Below are 10,000 nucleotides of genomic sequence, written 5' to 3'. Positions count from 1 at the left end.
TTATTTAAAAAAAAAATATATATATATACATGCATATATATATATATATATATATATATATATATATATAACTAATGTAGTATAAAAATTTTTTCGGGAAAAATTTTTATCAATGGCCAGCATATCAAAAATACCTTTAAAGGTTAAATTTATAAATAATTCACAAGATAAGGGCAAAAGGAAAAATTCTAACGCCAAATATGCTGAAAAAAAGACAAGAATTGCCAATTGTCAATTTTTGTCTTTTTTTCGGCATATTTAGCATTAGAATTTTTCTTTTGCCCTTATCTTGTGAATTATATATATATATATATATATATATATATTATATATAAGCTACGGTATTCCACAGATGTTTCATTCCGTTAGCAATATTCCTACAGAGTAAGGCGGTGAGCTGGCGGAAACGTTAGTGCACCGGGCGAAATGCTTAGCGGTATTTCGTCTGCCGTTACGTTCTGAGTTCAAATTCCGCTGAGGTTGACTTTGCCGTTCATCCTTTCGGAGTCGATTAAATAAGTACTAGTTACGAACTGGGAGCAATATAATCGACTTGATCCGTTTGTCTGTCCTTGTTTGTCCTCTCTGTGTTTAACCCCTTGTGGGTAGTAAAGAAATAGGTATTTCGTCTGTATTTACGTTCTGGATTCAAATTCCACCAAAGTCGACTTTGCCTTTCATCCTTTCGGGTTCTATAAAGTACCAGTTGTGTACTGGAGTCGATCTAATCGACTGCCCCCCCTATCCCCCAAAATTTCAGTCCTTGTGCCTAGAGTCGAAAAGAATATTCCTTCACAGTGGGCCTGAAGCCGAAACCACGCAGTTCAAAGGAAGCTTCTTCTACACAACGCCATTATTGCACATATAAAAAAAGTTTACTTCACTGACTTGGGATGTTCACTGTACAAAGATAAAATGAGTGCCTGACTATTGATATACAATGATTACTTTAAGGTCATAAAACACGATTGATTACGTCCATTGCAATTTCTATAGAGTACGGAACCAATGTTATTTATGTTATTTTCAAATACTTCTTAGTAGCCAGACAATAGTCATTGATAATATTTACAGACTTTTAGCCTCAGAGTTTTAGCCTCAGTATTATTGTTAATTCTACTAGTTTCATATGTTTCATATTTTCTGGTTACTATTGTTTGGTCAATGGAAATATTTATGCAGAAATACTTACACACGTGCACACCATACAGACGTACAGGTTTATATAACCATGTGCATGTGTTTCTCTCTCTCTCTCTCCGTTCTCTTTCAGTCTCTCTCTCTCCCTCCGTCCCCACTCGGCTCGCACTCCCAGTGTCTCTTGCTTTCCACATACACGCACGCACGCACGCACGCTCAAATAAACATGCATTATATATACGCACTTAGCTATTGGCGGGCTTTTAAACTAGCTCCTGTGGAGCGCTCTTCAATAACATTTCATTCATTACTCTCTCTTTCCTTGTTTCAGTCATTTGACTGTGGCCATGCTGGAGCACCGCCTTAAGTTGAGTAAATTGACGCCAGGACTTTTTCTTTGTAAGCCGAGCACTTATTCTATCGGTCTCTTTTCCCGAACCGCTAGGTTACGGGGACGTAAACACACCAGCATCGGTTGTCAAGCAATGCTAAGGGGACAAACACAGACACAGAAACATACACACACACACACACACACACACACACACACACACACACAAACACACACATATATATATATATATATATACATATATATACATATATATATATATGTACATATATATATACGACGGGCTTCTTTCAGTTTCCGTCTACCAGATCCACACACAAGGCTTTGGTCGGCCCGAGGCAATAGTAGAAGACAGTTGCCCAAGGTGCCACGCAGTGGCACTGAACCTAGAACCATGTGGTTGGTAAGAAATCTACTTACCACACAGCCACTCGAGTATGTTTCTTTTATTTTTTATTCTTTTACTTGTTTCAGTCATTTGTGTGCGGCCATGCTGGAGTACCGCCTTTAGACGAACAAGTCGATCCCCGGACTTATTCTTTGTAAGCCTAGTACTTATTCTATCAGCATCTTTTGCCGATCCGCTAAGTTACGGGACGTAAAGACACCAACATCAGTTCTCATGTGATGGTGGGGCACAGACACAGATATATATATATATATATATATATATATATATATATATACGACGGGCTTCTTTGAATTTCCCTCTACCAAATCTATTCACAAGGCTTTGGTCGGCCCGAGGTTATAGTAGAAGACACTAGTCCCAGGTGTTATGCAGTCGGACTAAACCCGGAACCATGTAGTTGGGAAACAAGCTTTTTTATTTCTTTTAAATTGCCTCATAGAGGGGGACACTACAACACATGTGGGGGCATATAACAATTGAGAAATGAGAATATGAAAAGTGTGTTACTCGCCCCACACTGAGTAACACCACTCACCACCTCTGTGTTCTGAGCCCTCTTTAGTCTTTGATCTAGTCTTTCGTTTACCGTTTTCCCCATCGCTGAGTGACAACACTCTCTCCTTCATGCACACGTAACCTCTTTCACTGGGGGAGGGGTCTTGTAAATTTTGTGGAGTCTGTTCTTTCTCCTTTTTTCTGCGGGGAGAGGGGGTGGGTGGGTTTGGTGTCTGAATGGGAAGGGTGGGTCTGAGTCGCCTTGGGTGAGATGGATTTGGTCTGGAGGTCCCCCATAACACTGACTATTCTTCCTCTCCTTTCTCTTTTTCCTTTTATTCTCTATCACTGTCCATTCATCCTCCTTGTTCCTTCCACCTATCTGTACTTCTTCCTTTTTCTCGTCTGTCTCTACCACCACTTATTCTGTCGTTTTCCTCTGCAGAGGGCAGTGCGCACCCATGTGGCCATTTTGGCCACATTAAAACATTGTGGGATTCTGCCCTTCACCGACACTCTTAACACAATATTTCCCAACGTCACCGTCTCCGCCAAACTCTCTAACTGACTCTCCTTTGTCCGTATAATGAGGTCCAGTGTTTTTCCTCTCCATCCTTCGTCCTCTGTTTCTGTGGCTTGGAGGACAGCCACCTCCTTCTCACTTCCAACGAGGACGGCTGCCGCAACTCAAGCCACTTCTATATCGGGTGGAATTCCTTCTACCCTCACCTTAGAAGTCTTTCTTCCAAGGTACGTAGGTAGAAGTACCACTCCCTCCGTTTTTACAGTTGCACTCGTCAGCCTCTTTGCCTCCTCCGCTGACCTAAATTGGACCACAACCGTCCCATATCCATTTCCTTTCGCTATGTATGTCACTTACTTCGAAAGCCCCTTTAATGCTTTTTCTACTTTTTCCAGCTCCACCTTCCTACTTTCCATTGAGTACACCTTGTAGGTAATGGTCTTCTTTTCCATATTTTCCATAACCCTTTTCGGGGGTAATGACTTTACGTCATCGCCTACCTTCTGTGTCATCTTACTCAGCTCCTTCAGTCCGGCTAGGTCCAACTCCCTTTTCTTCACCTCTGCAGCCTCAGCAAAACTTTTTACTCTTTCCAAACGTTCGTCCATTCTATTTACTGCCTAAACGAGCTCCTCCTCCGCTGAGGACAGCTCATACTCGCGAAGGTCCGAATATATTTTACCACCGATACAACGCCCATTCACAAACCGCTGCCAAGAAGTACAAAAAATTCTATCCGACTCGTCAAAAATTAACACAGCGAATAGACCGACGCATGTGCGGGAAGCAAGCTTCTTACCACACAGCCACTCCTGCGCCTAAAGACAGAAACATATTACATTTTATCAAGCTTGAACAATATTTTTCAAGCGATGAACAATTTTCATCAAAACAATGATATAACTTGTCGACTTGGAAATTATTGCAAAGCTGCATGATAGACAGCAATTGTTGTCTTCCCATTCGGGGTCAGTACAAATAGATTGGTCCCATTCCCTCCCCTTGAACAACCAGCATACAGCTGGCCGTAGGCAACAATAAACTTGCCTTTTAAAAGTTCAACGATAATTCTTCTGCCGCCACTTAATTTAAAGACAATATAATATACGTAGGGCCTTGCTTTTCGTACAGACAACTATTAGTTGTAGCTGGTATGTATCTAAACACCTGTTAATAGTTTAAATGAATATTACACCAATGTCACCAAGCACTATTTTAAAGTGCGATTTTTATGGTTTGAAATTTCTCTAAACGTATTTGACCATAGATATGTTTGGAATTTAGCATTTCTTAGTAATTTTTAAGGTAAAAATAAAATTTGTCGAATCTATTTTCATGCAGTTGGAGAGCACATAGTTTCGATATCTCCGACGGCCGGCGGGATTAAAAACGGTCCGACAAATTTTATTAATATCTGATAAAATACTAGATATCCAACATTTTTATGGTAGAGAGTTATGAGAGAGTGAGTTCAATACGTATTTCAGTTCCGAACGTTATGAAGCATGCGTGATGGTTAAACAGCTATAATATTTAGAGGAAGATTTTTTTAATGTTTATTTTGTAAATCACTTTTGGAAATAGTAGAAACTAGCAGTATAACTCGGCTTTGCCTAGGATTCAGTTAGGATTATTAAGCTAATCAAGTTCTTTATTTCAAACCAAACAAAGTAACATCGACGTCAAATTTGGGCGAAATCCGTTGAAATTGTTTATATATATATATATATATATGTATATATATTATATAATGATTTATATAGAGGGCATTATACATACATGCCAGAAGGCATTATACATACATGCAAACGCTAAGAGGGACAATTAGTCATTTCTACCAAAAAATATACTAATCCCACCGAATGCAATTTTCAAAGTAAGACATTTAAAAAAATATAGACCTGTATCACAGTGATTTCATACTTCGTACTCATCAGCAGGCCTGAATGTATTATAAATAAACAACGACCCTGCCCCGCTTAAGCCGATCAGCTAACTGATCAACATCAACGAAGCACATGGGTGAGTTTACATATATTACATCCGGATAAATGGCAAACTTTTACGAATTGCATTCGGGAGAGGAAAAGTTTTTTCGGAATAAAATTTAGCAATTAAGGACAACTACTTATAAGGAAAACTTAACAAGAAATTGTCAGGTAGATAGCGTAAAAACCTCATAGAGAAAAAATTTCGAAAATAATTATTTCTTATGAACATATTAATTTATATATATAGGGCATTATACATACATGCAGAAGGCATTATACATACATGCCAAACGCGTTTGGCATGTATGTATATGCCTTCTGGCATGTATGTATAATGCCCTATATATATAATTATAATGTTCAATAAGAATAATTATTTTCGAAATTTTTTCTCTTATGAGGTTTTTACGCTATCTACCTGACAATTTCTTTTTAAGTTTTCCTTATTAAGTAGTTGTCCTAATTGCTATATATATATATATATATATATATATATATGGGCAGTACACACACACATACACACACGTACATACATACACCTATTCCATACATGTTTTTTGTACGCAAACATGTTCGTGTGTGTGTGTGTTGCCCGTATATCAACAAAACACTTTTTACCTCGATGGAAAAAAAGCAACAAAAATCTTAACAAAAATTTACTCCTGTTTGCAAACAATGGTGATTTCTCCGACTTGAAAATTGCTAAAAGTTTTGGTTGAAAATTTAATTTTACTGCTATTCGCTGGTGCCTCTGGGAAAAATAAGTTGACGAAAATACAGCGAGGATGATGACGAATGTCCTCCTAAAATTGGAGCGGCATGCGTGCTAATTTGTGGACGTGGATAAGTTACATTGACGTACACACACATACACACACACGCATCCTGGCTTTTATACATACAGATGTCATTGAATAGTGAGAGAGGGGGAGGAGGAGAGTAACATTGCATGAGACTGGCATTCGTTTCAGGATGAGTATTGCACTGCTGGTCAGTTATACGCCATATCAACGGGTAACCAGCCATACGATACATAAAACTCATGATGATGAGGAGAATATAATATACAAGGGTGTGCTGAAAAGCTTCTGGCTTTGGGTAAAAGAAAATACAGGAGGATCAGTCAATTATGATTTTATTCAACATATTCCTCTTTCAGATTCACACACTTATTGCAGCGGTTCTTCAGTTTTTCGAAGTCCTGTAAAAGAATTTGGAAGGTTGAGCCTTCAACATAGATTTTCGCGATACCCTTAAAGCCAGGAGCATGTCAGCACCCCACCTCGTATTCACAAGACCCCGCTAGACTCGAGGCTATGGCAGAAAGCAGTGACCGGATATATGCCATACAGTGGAATCGAACGCAATAGCACGGTCTATCATAGCAAACGTCTTAAACACATACCTCCTCTATAATGATTTGCAATAACACTAAATTTTAATACATTTTTTTCTCAAACTGTAATTCGATTCCGCTTGGCCTCATTTTAAGTTGAATTCTATAGCTATCCACGCCGGCTTCATTTTCAGTTCTTTAAACATAATAAACAGCATACCATCACATTGAATTCAGTTAATATTCATATTAGTCGCGGTTAGAATTCTTTATTGTCTTCGTATTTATACAAGACTTCAATAGAACCACTTTAGGAAGAAGAAGTCCTAACCTAGCTTAGTTTTGACTATGTTTTCGAAGACTGCAATTTCCGTTCCGTTACGACGTTTTACAATTCTTTGTTATCTATTTATTTTGCCAATGCCTCCGAATTAGACATATTTTTAGATTGCTTTGGAATAATAATCTCTTTTTCTTTGCTTTTGCTGTCTTTTAATTATTCTACCGATATTTGTCGGATTAATTCGATTAGCTCTGTTTAAATTCATTGGACACATAAAACATTTCACATAATTTCAAGATCCGCTCTGGATAGTGAGTCTATTTGACTGTTTGTGCTTGTATTTCTGTGTAGTTGTATATGTGCACATTGTTTGTACATACGTTTGGGCCCCCTGTGCGTGCGTGCGTGCGTGCGTGTCTGTGCCTGCGAGCGTGTGCGTGTGCTTGTGTGTGTGTGTGATCGTCCGTTAGGGGGAGAAAGAGTGAAAGAAAGTGTATGTGAGTACGTGTATGTTCACATGTCTCTGTGTTTTTGTTTACATTTTTTGCCGCCACATTTTATTTATATGTGCCTGTAAATATTGGCCTGTTGTTGACAAAAAGATTATATACATTTGAATAAAACTCAGTGTGTGTGTGTGTGCGTGTGTGTGTGTGTGTGTGTGCGTGCGTATGTTTATGTGCATGCGTGCGCGCGTGTGTGTGTGTGTGGGGGGGGGTCTGCCTGTATTCTTTGATTCTATTATTCTTTTACTTGTTTCAGTCATTTGACTGCGGCCATGAAGAACTTATTATTTGTAAGCCTAGTACTTCTATCGTTTTCTTTTGTCGAACCACTAAGATACGGGGACGTAACTATTATCGGTTGTCTAGCGATGGAGTGTGGATAAACACAGACATACAAACATGTACACACACACATATATATATATGACGGTCTTCTTTCAGTTTCCGTCTACCAAATCCACTCACAAGGTTTTGATCGGCCCGGGGCTATAGTAGAAGACACTTGCCCAAGGCGCCACGTAGTGGGACTGAACCCGGAACCACGTGGTTGGTAAGCAAGCTACTTTATTTCATTTCATTTGCCATGGAGGCAGTACAAAGATTGGTAGCTTTGTGGGCTGGACAAGACATTGATGAGGCAAATGATAATAATACAAGATGATAAGGATGAGAGAAGACAGAAAGCGTCCGCCGACTCTCTGCTTCTCTATAACATTATTCTTTTGAAAAGACACATCTTGAAGTAATAACCCTCTTATAATTTACATTATTTTGCAATTATTTGGACTAAGAAGTCCATTACAATTTAAAACATGCGACACATATTGAGGCGATGAACCCCATACCTCAAGTCCCCGATTAATTCTCTTGCGACCTGCAGGCACCCCTGCATCCGCAAGTCGGGGTACCAAGAAAGTAATCTATAATCCTCCCTTGAGGAGGAGCCTGATGTATGAAATAACTCATTTCTTTCCAGTAGCAGAGCAGCCACCTGCGGAGACCACTTTGGTCTGTCAATAACCACAGAGCCACTCCTGCTCGCATGTATGTTCATTATATCAAAGTTGACATTTTAATATGGGTTCCCTCATGAGGGACGAAACCCGGCAGAACTGTTGCCCGGCCGGATAATACGATTAGCGCCATTTTTTCAGGCTTTACTTTACGTTACGAGTTCAATTCCCATCGGGTTCGATTTTCCCATTCATCCTTTCGGAATCGATAAAATAAGTACCGGTTTAGCATAATGGTTGATCTATTCGATTTTCCCCATCTCTAAAACTGCTGGCCTTGGGCCAAAATTTGAAACGCAGTTCACCCTTAGATAGTCTGTCCACTCTACCAAGGGTATTGACTTCTATACCCGATAATGTTTGCGTTACGCACAATATTTTATTTACTAGCAGGACCCGTGAATATTTCATAGAATTAATGGTAGATTTATTGGGTTATTTATGAAAACTTTATCCGCCTCCCCTTCCTATCCCCTCTCTCTCGAATCCCATGTGCTCTGCTCCCCCTCTCTCCCCACCCCATCATCTGCGACAAAAACCGATTGACTGGTTAGTAAGGTAATCATTCGACGATTAAGGCGGCGAGCTGGCAGAAACGTTAGTACGCCGGGCGAAATGTGTAGCCGTATTTCATCTGCCGTTATGTTCTGAGTTCAAATTCCGCCGAGGTCGACTTTGCCTTTCATCCTTTCGGGGGCTACATTGAATGTAGCAAGGCTGACCCTTTGAAATACATGTACTACTCATCTTTGCCTGCTGAATGGACTGGAGAAGCAACGTGAAATAAAATGACTTGCTCAAGGTCACAACACAGCCGGTGGAAATTGAACTCACGACCTTATGATACTGAGCCGAATACCCTAACCACTAAGCCACGCGCCTTCTCTAATGTACATCTACGCAGCCGATAAAATACAGAATACATTAGTATGGTGGACAGATACAATTTAGGATACCAGCCTGCTTAAGACCGCCATTGCTTCTATTATACAAGCTTCCGGTTTTAAAGTGGCCGAAATTAAAACCTTCCAGCAAAATTTCATGTTAATTTATTTTGCAGACATCAGCTTAGTAAGGGCGAAGGTATTTCGCTAAATGTTTCATTATTTTAAAATTCGATTGAAGCAAACAGTGTATTTCAACAGAAATATGGTAACAGAAGGGTTAAAAATGAGGGAAATTAGCTACTGATTAAATTTTAACGAACATTGAAATTAATCTAATCCCACCCACCCTCTCTCTCTCCCCCTCTCTCTTTCTCTCTTTCTCTCTCTCCCACTCGTTCTCTCTCACTCTTGTGGACATGTATTTAAATCATTTGTATCAAGTTACACAGTGACTTTACAAAAATATACAAGTATATATTGAATATTCCATGGTATATCATAATAGGCTATAGACGCAGGCTCGAACGTGTGGACGGGAGGTTTACAACGCAATGATATGGTTTCGGGTTTCGTCTCACCGTGCGGCACTTTGTAGGTGATTGTATTCTACTATAACACCGAGCTGACCAATAGCACGTGACCAAACTTAGAAGACGAAAATTGTCTAGAAACCAGTTATATATATATATATATATATATATATACATGTATACACACACACGCACACACACACACACATACACACACACACACACACACACACAAATATATATATATAATATATATATATATATATATATGTGTGAAGGCGTATGGTTCAGTGGTGAGAGCGTCGAGCTTACGATCGTGAGGTTGTGAGTTTGAATCCCGGACTGGGCTGCTGGGTGTTGTGTTCTTGAGCAAGGCACTTTATTTCACGTTGCTCCAGTCAACTCAGCTGTAGAAATGAGTTGCAACATCTCTGGTGCCAAGCTGTATCGGCCTTTGCCTTTCCCTTGGATAACACTGGTGGCGTGGAGAGGGGAGGCTGGTATGCATGGGCGACTGCTGGTCTTTCATAAA

At 39.6% G+C, this 10,000-nt stretch overlaps 1 long non-coding RNA gene across 1 annotated transcript in view; it reads left to right on the top strand.

Annotated features, from left to right (window-relative positions):
* Positions 1-10,000, top strand: part of LOC118764566 — a 22,327-nt gene that overhangs the window by 1,428 nt on the left and 10,899 nt on the right. Inside the window, exons 2-3 of the long non-coding RNA XR_005000388.1 lie at positions 4,741-4,749; positions 8,826-8,829. This is a non-coding gene — a long non-coding RNA (uncharacterized LOC118764566). The remainder of the gene's footprint in view (positions 1-4,740; positions 4,750-8,825; positions 8,830-10,000) is intronic.

The sequence above is a fragment of the Octopus sinensis genome, linkage group LG8, assembly GCF_006345805.1.
Source record: "Octopus sinensis linkage group LG8, ASM634580v1, whole genome shotgun sequence".
Lineage (NCBI taxonomy): Eukaryota > Metazoa > Mollusca > Cephalopoda > Octopoda > Octopodidae > Octopus > Octopus sinensis.
Note: the sequence above shows the minus strand (reverse complement) of the source record. Positions and strands in the feature narration are given on the sequence as shown.